Source organism: Nicotiana sylvestris, chromosome 5 (assembly GCF_000393655.2).
Source record: "Nicotiana sylvestris chromosome 5, ASM39365v2, whole genome shotgun sequence".
Lineage (NCBI taxonomy): Eukaryota > Viridiplantae > Streptophyta > Magnoliopsida > Solanales > Solanaceae > Nicotiana > Nicotiana sylvestris.
In genome coordinates, this window is record NC_091061.1 from 169,570,716 (window position 1) to 169,584,615 (window position 13,900).

The 13,900-nt window shown below is 37.9% G+C and overlaps 1 pseudogene; it reads left to right on the top strand.

The window, feature by feature from the left end:
* The first annotated feature begins 5,705 nt into the window (after positions 1-5,705).
* Positions 5,706-13,900, top strand: part of LOC138869647 (uncharacterized) — a 32,715-nt pseudogene continuing 24,520 nt past the window's right edge.

Here is a 13,900-nt window from a genome sequence, read left to right on the forward strand (position 1 = left end):
TCACAAATGACGTTCCATAGTTCTGAGTCTTTAGCCATTATAAAATCATGTATACGGGTCTTCCACCAGCTGTAGTACTAACCATTGAATCTAGGAGGTCTGTAGGTTGATTGTCTTTCCTCAAAGTTGGGTGGAGCAGCCGTTGAGATCTTTTCTAGGTGTTAACCTTTTAGAAAGAACCTGCTCTGATACCAATTGTTAGTTTATATGAGTCCACCAAACTATAGAGTACCTGGTCCTCTATGAGTTCCACTGAGAATACTAATGAAGCAGTAAGTAAAAGAGACACGGGATTTTTTACGTGGAAAAATCCCACTCAAGGGGACAAAAATCACGACCTACACTTGTAGGTTTTCAGCTTTACTAACTTGTAATCACACTATTACAAGCCACTTTTTAATGAATCTATTACAAAGACTTCAACTCAACTAACTTGTGATACACTTACCACAAGCCACTTTGTCACTCACTAGTTACAAAGACTTTAACATATGACTAACTCTAGTCACAACACAAACTCAGAAGGTTTGTAATTTTGGGTTTCCTAAAACACAGCTTCTAAGAAAGCAAGATAGGAGTTACAATGAAGAACAAATAACAAGATTACAACTCAACTACGGATACACATAGACTCATTGTGAAACTGATTCTTTAGTGGAGTTGTCTTCTTGTTCTTGACACACTAGTGACTTCAATGCTGAATCAACTCTTTAATGCTTGAGATAACATCACTAAATGCTCAAGTAAATATCTTGTGTCTTGCACCATGTTGTTATACTACCAAAGACATAACAAGGATGATGTCAATTCTTGGTTGGTACACGCCTCTTCCCAATGGGAAGTGACTACTACACTGTCTGTTGCACTGTCGCGTGTATAGTTGCAGGCAGTCACTTTCTGCAGTTGCTTTCCAACTGTACAGTTGACTTGTACTTCTATCAAAGAACACCAAGGGATCAGGTCCCTGTCTTGTTCCTCTTTTCTCTTTGTTTGCAGCAGTTCACATTAGTTGGAGTTCAGGCTTAACTTCGTTCATTTGAAATGTGTACCAAGTATGTCAGGTTCCCTATATGGTTCTTAACAACAAGTTTGTTAGATCATCAAAATATAAGGCAAAGACATTGAAAATTCATCATACGTCCAATAAAAAGAATGAGAACCCCCAACCCACTTGTTTTCATCTTCCCAAACGACTCCTCACAGGAAAATCAATTTTCCGGCCATGTATGTTTTGCTTCCTTATCGTCTTTCACGCTCATTTCTTCTGCCATTTTTAAAGTCATATATTCAATACCATTCATATCTTTCTTACCCCATCCAATTCTTTCTTCTTTTAAATCCAAACTCATTTTTTTCAAACATTTTCTGGTCAATCCCCAAAAAACTATTTCTGCCATATTCAATCAATTTTGAGCCACTATTTTATTGTTTTTTTCAGCCATAGATTCGGCCTACCTGGAAAAAGAAATGTTCTTAAAATTATTTCAAGGGATGGAACATTTTGTGTATTAAAGTTTTATGGTTTACGCTGTTTTTTCTTGTCGTTAAGGAGGCAACGATCTTCGTCGATTGAGACATTCTTGTCGATGGCGAATCTGACGAATGTGGGTGTTGTTCTAAACTGTTCGAAGTAACCCGGTGATAGTGGGAATTCTTGCCTGAATTTCTCGAAAAGGAAACAGATTGGGTGTGAGCTTCTTTATCGATGGTGATAATGGGATTTTTCCGACGATCTCCATTAATTCTTGCAATAAAAGGGAGAAAGAGAGAGGAAGGGGTGACGTGGAAGATGATGTGCCAAACAATAGGAGGAAATAGAAAGTAAAAAAAATGAAAAATAAAAATACTGATGTCTCACGCTTAGGAAAATAGTGTAATACACGCACTATGCCATATCATCAAGTTGTGTTTAAATGATACATTTGAAATATAGTTGGAGTGTTCAAATGAAACGGACTTAAAATAAAGTGTTTAAGTGAAAAGTAAGGACAACTTTAAGGAACTGCCGATATATTTGGCCTACAAATAAATACAAGGCTGCAAAGAAGCCTTAGCTAATACATAATACACTTCATAATAAAGGAAAGGCTGAAGAAAATAAAAGGTGGCAGCAAACTATAGAAAGGACAAGGTCAATGGTTTCACTTAGCATGAAGAATCACCATGACTGAAAGAAGAAAGGAACTAAGGCCTTACGTGGCTGGTTCTCTAGTTATCACCCAAAAAGCACATGTAATAGAAATAAAATATATTCTATTACTGTGGTCCTTGGATACTAGTGCATAAACAATGAGAGAATCTCCGGAAAAGGAATGGCGTGGCAATTCCATATTCTTGATAACGATCAAGGATTCCAATTGCTATAAGTTACTCTTCAATCCGAGAAAAAAAAAGTGGTAATTCTTGTTGGTACTTCAAGACTCGTTTTCGTGATATGGCAAGCCTACACACCACAAGATTTGAAGTATGGGGCATTTGAAGACATCGAAATTTTGACGGATCAAGCTAAATCTTAAATTCATGATACTACAAGACTTTTGAAATCCTAGGAATCTACTAGGGTTGCTTAGAGGCTACTCTACCCTAAACCCTAATTCACGCATATATAAAGGGATACATATTCCCTTGAAGAGGTGTCTCAAAAATCCTATAAACTCATGGGATACTCACAAAGAGATCAAAATATGTCTGGATACTTCTTGAAAATCAAATAGTTCAAGAAGCTGGAGATCAATACATCCCAGGAGGTCTGCATCATCATACATTCGAGAAATACGCTGCTTCAGACCTCGAATCACGGAGATAAACAGGAGAGAAGAATCAAGGGAAAAACAAAATTGTACTCGCATTATTTTATCAATAAAATTGTGTTTCTTCATATTTATATTGTGGTTGCAATTTATTTTTGTATCACATATAATTTATATCTTTATAAAAAATAGAATGGTTCAGTCATCGATGAAATAATAAAATCGCACGATAAAGTAAGAAAGAAGTGACATTTTCCCTAAATTCCATAGCCTCCAGAAGAAACCAAGGTCCCATTTCTTTAGAACATTAAGTCAGTGGCCTTTCTATTTATTTTGCATACTGGAATAATAAACCCCGGTCCCATTTCTTTTTTTATCTTTTTTTGTAGATTGATATCTCTTTCATTCTCTGTCCATAGTCGCTACTGCTAAATACACATATGTCTTTAATGGTAAAGGTAACAGACATTTGTATCAGTTATAACTTGATTCTAAAAGCTTTACGAGTTCGGTAGTTATATGATCATTGCAAATATTATTTTAATTATATAACTATTCACAAAGATATTTATGCTAAGTCGTACGTTACCTACAAAATAAAACACATGTTAATATATTTTGGGATCATGTTTTTTTATTCAAATTATAAAACTGGTTTATTTATACTATTTCTTCTTTATTTACTTGAGGCAAATAGTTTCAACGAGATACTGGTCCAATAACATTTTGGTTTTTATGTCACAATCTCCTAATAAAAGATTTCCAATTCAAGTTCATAAAATAAATGTTTTTAGTTTGGGATTGAGGTGTAATTATATTTTTATTGTTCGTATCAATTACAAGTTAGAAGTCATGGAAGGAAGGGGGAAAAAGGTTAGGGGAGGAAAAAGGCTACGATATATGGAATAAACTTATTTCATATAGTTACACCAAATTATATTCATTAATCATAGTTAAGTGATTTAATATAATAAAAATATTAATTAACTATGGCTAAGTATAAAAAGTTTGTGTACAAATATATATATCATGCTTCTACTAATTTGGTATAAACCCTCGTGCCATGAATTATGTATACGTGTCACGATCCGGAATTCTCATCCTCGGAATTGTGATGGCGCCTAACATTTCACTTGCTAGGTAAGCCAACATTAGAATAATCTTAACTATTTCTAAACAAATCAAATTGAATAGATACCAATTTTTGAATAAAATGCGGAAAAACTATAGCAACTGAATTATCTAAATACATCCCCAAATCTGGTATCACAAGTGCACGAGCTGCTAAAATAATACATGTAAAGGTCTGAATGAAAGTAAAGCCGTTTGAAAGAAAATACACAGTTAAGATAAAGTAGAAGGGAACTTCAGAACTGCGGACGTTGTGTAGATATACCTCAAGTCTCCTTTGGGTAGCTGAATTCGAGCAAGTCTATGGTACGCCGTTGGGACTAACTCCGGTATCTGCACAAGAAGTGCAGAGCATATTATGAGTACAACCGACTCCATGTACTTTGTAAGTGCCGAGCCTAACCTCGACGAAGTAGTGACGAGCCTAAGGCTAGCACTTACATTAACTTGTATGCAGTAATAATAATAACAGAAAACGGGAATAAAGATAAGGCAAATAACTTAGTTCAACAAAACTCAAATCAGCCAGCAGATATTTCTGAATAATCAGTTATATAACTCATCCCAACAATCGGGGTCATTTCAGCAGTCTCAATCAATTATTGCTTTTATCATTCTGTTGCGGCATGCAACCTGATCCCACAATGTAAATTTTAAATAATTCTATTGCGGCGTGCAATCCGATCCCACAATATATATACTTTAAACAAATCAGTTGTAGCATGCAACCCGACCCCTCCATATAATTATCTATCAATATAATAATTCTTCCTTATTCCGCTTTTTCAATTTATTTCCTTTCAATTTTCATTGCGGCGTGCAACCTGCTCCCCAAACAATATTGATTAGCAATACTTATAAGTGAAACCACTTCAAAGAAAACAACAATTAATACAAAACCGTAAGGCAATGAGGCATACGACAATTCCGTTATACGAGGGAAACAAATAAGGACAAGTAACAAATAAGTGTGGAATCAGGAAAGGGATAGACATTTTAATATAAGGAAATGCTAAAATGTCAAGTAGCAATTATGACATGAAGGCTAAATAACCATGTAGCAACTAAGGCACAATATCAAACAAGGAAGATTGGGCAACAAGTAAAATAACAGTTTAAATCCTGAAATAAAGCGAATAAATAAAATACGGGGAAGCATGGAATAATTTCGACGGCGTATATACACTTGTCATATCGCATATACGCTGTTACATATGAAATTCACATAACACATAATTTAAGAGTTCCTATTCCCTCAAGTCAAGGTTAGGCCCACACTTACTTAACTTCGTAATCCACTCAAAATTTCAATAAGCCCTTGCCTCGTGAATTGGTGTCTGAATGCCTCGAATAAAGTCACAACAATTCAATATACTCAACTCAAGTTATAGGAATCAATTCCATATGAAAATACTATATTACTAAATTAAAATTCTAAAAGTCAAATTAAAAGTCAACATGGGGCCCACGTCTTGGAACCCGACAAAACTCACGACGTCCGAACACACATTTCGATACGAGCTCAACCATATAAAAATTATCGAATTCCGATATCAAATCGCCCTTCAAATCCTAAATTTTAATTTTTGGAAGATTTTATAAAAAATATCATTTCTTCCATTCAATTCACTAATTAATGATGTAAATGAGTATGAAATTGCGAAATATAATCAATTCTCGGTTAAGGAACACTTACCCAATTCAAACTCATGAAAATCTCCTCCAAAGTCGGCCAAAATTGAGGTTTCCAATCTCAGAAGAAATGAAAAAAAAATGACCAATTTCGACCCCTTAACATTCTGCCAGAATCGCACCTGCGACACAATGGCTGCATCTGCAGCATCGCTTTTGCGACTAAAAATGTCGCTTTTGCGGAGAAGCACTGGAGGTCAGTCATCGCACCTGCGGAAAATGTTCCTCTTCTGCGCATGCTTAGGTGCGAACAAACGTTGCGCTTCTGCGATCGAAGTGTCCGCTTCTGTGGACGCGCAGATGCGCCCAGCATTCCGCTTCTATGACTCTTCCCTTTCCAGTCCAAATTCGCTTCTAAGATGGAACTGCCGCTTTTGCGGCTCTGCACCTGCACCCATGGCTCTGCCAACAGCCTTAGCCAACATGCTTCAAACGATCTGAACCTCATATGAAACTCATTCGGGCCACTCGGGACCTTGTCCGAATATACCAATAAGTCCCATAACGTAACACGCACCTACTCGAGGTCCCAAATCATTTCAAACAACGTTGAAACTACAAATCGCACCTCGATTGAAACTTAATGAATTTATGAAATTTTCAATTCTATATCTCATGCCGAAACACGTCAAATCAATCCGGAATGACCTCAAATTTTGTATGTAAGTCCCAAATGACATAACGGAGCTATTTCAACTCTCAAAATTGCAATCCGAGCCCGATATCAATAAAGTCAATTTGTGGTCAAACTTTGAAATCTTTAAACCTTCAAATTTCTAGTTTTTAACAAATGGCGATAATTCAAGCTAGGGACCTCCGGATTCTATTCCGGGTATACGCCCAAGTCCCAAATCATGATACGGACCCACCAGAACTATCAGAACACTAATTCAAGTCTGTTTTCTCAAAATGTTTACCGAAGTCAACTCAAATGAGTTTTAAAGCATTATTTCACATTTTTATCAATTTTTCAGATAAAAAAACTCCTGGATTAAGATACAGAATGCGTATACAAAATCGAGAAAGGCTAACTGGAGCTGTTCGAGGTCTCAGAATACAGAAATAAAGGTTAAAGTTAAAGATGACCTATCAGGTCATCACAATACGATAATATTAATCATAATTGATTATTAATTTTCATAAAAGAAAAATATAGATCTCTTCCATATTTGACAAATCATTTTCTTGGAGAAAAAAGTTGTGGGCCTCTATAAATTGAAAATCCCTCCTTCACACAATAATATAATATCATCCACAATGCAGTCATTAAGAGAGTTTTCTTTAGGAGGAGGTTTTGTTCTCTCTATAAGTTTTCTCTTTTATATTAGTGATAAATCATATGTAGGTCGATTAGCAAAATTATTATAAATTCGGTAAATGGTCTAATATATCCCTGTACTATGAGAAAAGGTTTAAATATACTCTTCGTTATACTTTGGGTCCAAATATATCCCCCACCGTAATATTATTGGTTCAAATATACTCCTCTTATGGTAAGTTTGTCCAAAGTGGACATCCAATCCTACGTGGCACTAGCATTTGATGAGGTGGATGCCATATGACATACCACATCAACGCCCCTAATCCATATATAAAAGACTAAAATTTGAAATACAATATTTTTCATGGTAACGGTAATGGTGGAAATAGTAGCGGAGCGGGAAAAAATTCAGTGGTGGAAAAAAATAGAAGTGTGGTGTAAAATGGGTTAGGTGCAATGAGGTGGCAAGCCGTGTGATATCCACCTCATTAAATGTCAGTGTCACGTAGGATTGGATGCCCATTTTGGACAAACTTAACGTAAAATGGGTATATTTAAACCAATAGTATAACGACAGGAGTATATTTGAACTCAAAGTATAACGAAATGTAAATTTAAACCTTTTCGGACAGTACAAGGACATATTTGGCCCTTTACCTTTATAAATTATTATGCCTCATTTAAAATATTTTCTTTTATCGTCTGAGATTTTCATCGCTCCCAATATTTCTATTTTTGTGATATTACATAGTGGGAGGGGCCATTTTATCATGTTACAAAAGTAGCTTTCCGAAGAAAAAAGAAACAGGTCTATTTGGGGATGAAGAAATTAGGAGGGAACAATATCTGTCAATGCGTATGGCACCATTTAAATATTGGTTTGATTCTTATATTCTCTCTTCTTTCCCTTATCACCCCTAAGAAAAGGTTTGAAAAAGAAGGGAAAGTTGTGAAATAGTTTAATTGTCCTATTAAAAATGACAAAAGGAAAAGAAAATGAAAAGAGAAATTAGAGCTATATGTGATATTTTCTAGAGAAATTGATACTCCGAATCTTTCTTATGTGTCTATAGATTGTTGAAAGTTCTATGAGTTGGGACTGTTGGATCATTCATTGAGTCAATTGGCACCCCTATATGTGTGTGTGATATATATATATATATATATATATATATATATATATATATATATATATATATAATGTTCACGATTTCTTAGAGTTGCTCTATTAATGCGGCCTTAAGATAGACCTGTAATAATTCGATATTTTAAGAGTAGACTTTTAAGTTATTTCTTTAACTATAGTTTACTAATTTTAACGGGTTACATATTAAAGCGGGTAATTATTAACTATATTGATATAAGCACATATATATTTATTGCTGAAAATATTTATATAATAAATAATTTAAAACTGGCTAGTGCGCTAATTGCATACTCCCTCCGGTTCACTATAAATGACCAGTTTCTTTTTAGCACACTCATTAAGAAAATGCTAAATCTTATACAAAAATACTTAGTATGACTAAATTACCTTTATTAAATATTGGTCACATAGTTATAGTGAGGAGTGAAAAAACTTTTTTGGGATATACACATAAGGGTAAAAGAATAAAAACAAATTAAATTTTTTCTTGATTACCTAACTGGACACTTATTTTGAACCAAAATGAAAAAGTAAATTGGTCACTTATTGTGAACCGGAGAGAATATTATATAGTGAAAACTAGGAGGAAGTGACTTTAGTTTATTATGTAAAGTTTAACAAGTGGGCCAGCTCCCACTTTTAATTGCTCACGTGACATTATCTTGGAAGAAGGTTATGAGTATATTAGGTCTCATATTTGATAAGAAAATAAAAAAGGAGTATCAATTCAAAGAGAAACTTTGAAGAAGCTAATGACGGCAAGAGCACGAACTTATGTTTGGACTATTACTTTGATCCAGAAAAAAAATTAAAGGAAGCCACAGGAACAAATCAAATTAAGTCTGCAGATATGAGAAATCAAAAAGAACTTGAAAGGGAGAGTGCTTGGCACGGGTGCTTATCGAGCGGATCGGACGGATAACTACACTTAACGGTTCGGCTTAACGGTTATCGAATTATAAATATAGTAATCAGCTAGTTATCCAATAAGATAATAGGCAGATTGGTATCGAATTAACAATTATCGGGCGGCTTATCGACTAAACCAAATTAAAAAAATTGAACAATCATTTAATCAATACCAAGACCACACATATTGTCATACACATGTTAACCAACAGATATTCCTTTCGTCCTTGTATTCTCACACCTTCACTTTACAGTTTACACACCCCAAATACATACAAGATGCATAACACATGCACAGTCTGGACATTCTCAATTACACATACGTCCATTTCATCAATACCAAGACTACACATATTGTCATATACATATTAATCAAATTTGTAAAACCAGAAAAGCACATTAGTTCGGTAATCAATTGAGAATTAGAAAATAGAAATTAGGGATTTAGTCATTTAGGGTTTCAATAGTATTTATATACATAGGGGTAAAAGTATAAATATAAAAAAAATAAAATTAACGGGTTAACGGTTTACCCGACAAGAAAATTGAATAATACGCTCCCAAACTGTTAAGCGGTTAATTATAAAATCTCAATCCATTCCCTATTTATTACCCCGATAATCCGATACCAATAAGCCAATAAGCCATCGGTTCAGTTCGGCTAACGATTTTGGTTCGGTTAACGATTTCGGTTCGGTTTTGAACAGCCCTACTTGACACTACTCAACAGTGCACGGAGAAGCAAAACAAAGGGGCAAAAGTAAAGCTGACAGAGTATTTGAAATCGGGTTAACAACGACTGAGAAATCTCAAGTGCTTACTGATAATTTCGGGTATTACTTAAACTCCAAATCTTAATTTTTTAGTAGAATTCTTTTAATTTTGATTCTTGTGGTGTAATAAATAATTTATTGTATATGGTGAGTTACAATTGACTTGGATACGAGAATAGCCATAAATAATAATTAAAAAATTTAGATTTTCTTTACGCAATAAATTATGGCAAACTGCTCGATCGATCTGGGTCAGAGTTGTACTCCAAATAATTTTAGTGTATGTAAAGATTTTAAATTTTTTAGTTGCATTCCTATTGAACTAGTATGAAGAGATAGACATGTAAACTTACTGTTTACTATTTCTGGTAAGTTCCCAATATACTTAGTAGAAGTTGAAGAAAGATTTCGAGAATAGAAAACTTAAATTGTGATAAATATTTATTTAGAAAAATGAGTAATGGAGTTGTTGGGAAAAGGGAGGTAACACTATTCTTATATTAATTTATAGGTTGCACACAATTTGAATATTTGGATCAATAAGAAGTCAACCATTAATTAGTTGGCATCGAGAGATTGAGGCCGTTAGATGTTGTGTAATTGGTGTTTTGGACGTTGCAAGGTCGGGATACATGCCGTTTAGCAAGGTATGTGGGATTTAAGCTTTGATACTTGCTTTTCAAAATTTATCTTGAAAAATATATTTTTATCTGCTCGGTCTATATATTGGGACAAGTGTGTGCTTGGCAGATCAGTGATCTTTGACTAACCACAAATATATTATTTATGAAAAATATTTTTTTAAAAAAATATCTTTATAAGTTGTTTGATGGTGTGACGACCCGGCCAGTCGTCTCATGAGTTACCGCTATGTTTCCCCCATTTCTGCTTCTTATTGCTTTGTCTATCGGTTCTATATGTGATCGGGTTGGTTGGCTCGGGTTCGGAAAGGATTTGGTAAGATTTGAGACACGTAGTCTCTTTTGAGGAAGCTTAAGTTGAAAAAGTCAACCAAATATTGACTTATGTGTTAGAGGGATCGGATGTGAGTTCTGATTGTTCGGATAGCTTCGGGAGGTGATTTGGGACTTAGGAGCGTGATTGGAAAGAGTTTTAGAGGTCCGGAGTAGATTTAGGCTTGAATTAGCAAAATTGGATTTTTGGCGATTTTCGGTTGATAGGTGAGATTCTGATATAGGGGTCGGAATGGAATTCCGAGAGTTGCAATAGTTCCGTTGTGTCATTTGAGATGTGTGCGCAAAATTTCAGGGCATTCAGATGTGGTTTGGTTGGGTTTTTTATCAAAAGCGGAATTTAGAAGTTTTTGGAATTCTTAGGCTTGAATCTGATGCGAATTTGGTGTTTTGATGTTGTTTTGAGCGTTCCGAGGGTTGGAACAAGTTTGAATGAGGTTATGGGATATGTTGGCATGTTTGGTTGAGGTCCTGGGGGCCTCGGGGTGAGTTTAGGGTGGTCAATCGGACCATTTCATGCTTTGGAAAAGTTGTAGATTTTGAGCTTTAGCTGTTACAGAGTTTTCTTCTTCGCGAAAGTGTATGGAGTCTCGCGATCGCGTAGGGCAGTGATGGGGGTAGCCCAGGTTGTTCTTCGCGTTCGCGAAGTTAGAGAAGCGATCGCGTAAGACTGTGAGGTTCTTGTTCGCGAACGCGTGGGAAAGGTCACATTCGCGTAGAGTTAAGTGGACCAAGGGATTTGACCTTGAGTTGTGCATCGTGTTCGCGTGGTCCTGTTCGCGATCACATAGGTGTAAAGTCCTGTGCATCGCATTCGCGTGGGTCTATTCTCGTTTGCATAAGGGTAAATTTGAGGGTCTGGTAGTTTGTGCTTCGCGATCGCGATGAGGGTCCCGCGATCGCGATGAAAGATTTCAGGCCTGGGCAGAAGGTTTAAATAGTCGTCCCTTCCGCGGTTTTAGGTTTTATTTCCACAAACTGTAATGTTCACTGCTTACTTTTGGATTATTCATTACGTTTTTAGACTTAATTCTTAATGTTTAACTGCTTAAAACTGAAGTGGGAAAGTGTCAGCTGGCCTTGTCTTCATGAGAGGTGCTATCACGACTAGGTCCGGATTTAGGGTCATGATAAGTTGGTATCAGAGCCTAGGTTACATAGGTCTCACGAGTCATGAGCAGGTTTAGTAGATTCCCGCGGATCGGTACGGAGACGTCTGTATTTATCCTCGAGAGGCTGCAGAACCTTTAGGAAAAACTTCATATTCTTGAAATTCTTGTATTGCGAATTTGTTGATCCGAGTACTAAACTTCTGTCATTCTATTCTCTCACAGATGGTGAGGACACGCGCTACCGGTCAGGATGGACGACCACCACTACCACCAGCTGTGGCCACTAAAGGCCGAGGACGTGGTTGTGGTCGCGGTAGGGGCAGAGGTGTGGCCCGTACAGCAGCTAGGGCAGTACCTGCAGATCCACTAGCCGCCCCAGTTCAGGATCAGGTTCCAGTTATGGACGCTCCAGCAGCACCAGCTCAGGCACCAGTTGTGCCCATTGTGATTCCAGGTCTTCAGAAGGCCTTGACTCAGATTCTATCAGTTTGCACTGGCCTAGCTCAGGCGGTTTCAGTCACTACAGCCGCAACTACTTCTTAGGTCGGGGGAGGCAATCAGACTCCCACCGCTTGCACACCTGAGCAGGTCGTGCAGGGACTTCAGACACCGGGGGCACATCCAGCCCAGCCGGTTGCAGCTGCTCAGGACTATGTAGTTCCTGCCATGCCAGAGGACGAGCATTGTAGGTTGGAGAGGTTTGGTAGACTTCAGCCTCCGACCTTCAATGGTGCAGAGGGCGAGGATGCCCAGGGTTTCTTGGATAAGTGTCAGAGGATGCTTCGTACAACGGGTATTCTGGAGACCAGCGGGGTCGCTTTCACTATTTATCAGTTTTCTAGAGCTGCCTTCACTTGGTGGGAGGCTTTTAAGAGGTGTAGGCCTGTTGGTGCAGCACCCCTTACCTGGCAGCAGTTCTCCATTCTCTTTCTGGAGAAGTATGTGCCACAGTCCCGCAGAGAGGAGCTGCGCAAGCAGTTTGAGTGGTTGCGTCAGGGAGAGTTGACTGTGACGCAGTATGAGATAAGGTTCTCCGAGTTAGCTCGTCATGCGATTTAGTTGGTTCCGACAGATAGAGACAGGATTAGGAGGTTTGTTGATGGCCTCACTTATCAGCTTTGTATTTTCATGACCAGGGAGAGGGTGACCCGTGCTACTTTCGAGGAGGTTGTGGATATTTCACGTGAGATTGATTTTGTTCGTCGCCAGGAGCGAGAGGAGAGGGAGGCCAAAAGGCCTCGAGGATCTGATAGTTATAGTGGTGCTCCGTCGAGAGGTCAGTTTCAACACGGCAGAGGCCGTCCCTTCAGGCATGCTCAGCTAGCTCGTCCAGGTTATCGTGGGGCGTCATCGGGTCATGGTTCTCACAGTTCTCATCAGGTGCAGTCATCACTTAGTGCCCTTCCAGCTCAGAGTTCGTCTCCTGCTCCATCAGTTCAGGGCTCTTCTATGCCAGGTGCATCTGCTAGTCACTCCGGTGCAAGGGGTTCCCTTCAGTCCCCTTCTCCAACACCTTGGAGTTGTTATGAGTGTGGATAGATAGGCCATATGTGGAGACAGTGTCCTCGCCGTCTTGCAGGTTCATCTCAGTAGAGGGGTCAGTCATCGGCTTCAGCATCAATTACTTCACCACCACCCGCCCAACCAGCTAGGGGTGGAGGTCAGTCAGATAGGGGTCGTCCTAGAGGGGGAGGTCGATCAGGTGGCGGTCAGGCTTGTTTCTATGCACTTCTATCTAGACCCAATGTTATTGCTTCAGATGTTGTTATTACAAGTTTTGTTTCAGTCTGCCATAGTGATGCCTTTGTATTATTTGATCCTAGTTCCACCTTTCTTCTGGTTCATCATACTTTACTCGTTATTTGAGTACGCCTCGTGTGTCTCTTGTTTCACCTGTTCATGTATCTATCCCGATAGGCAATATTATTGTTGTAGACTATGTGTACCGGTCATGTGTAGTGACTATTGGGGGTCTGGAGACCTGTGTGGATCTTCTATTATTGTGTATGGTGGATTTCGATGTCATTTTGGGCATGGATTGACTATCTCCGTGTTGTGCTATTCTGAACTGTCATGCCAAGACAGTCACATTGGCTATACCGGGTGTGCCACGGATTGAGTGGCGAGGTGTGACTGACTATGTTCCTAGTA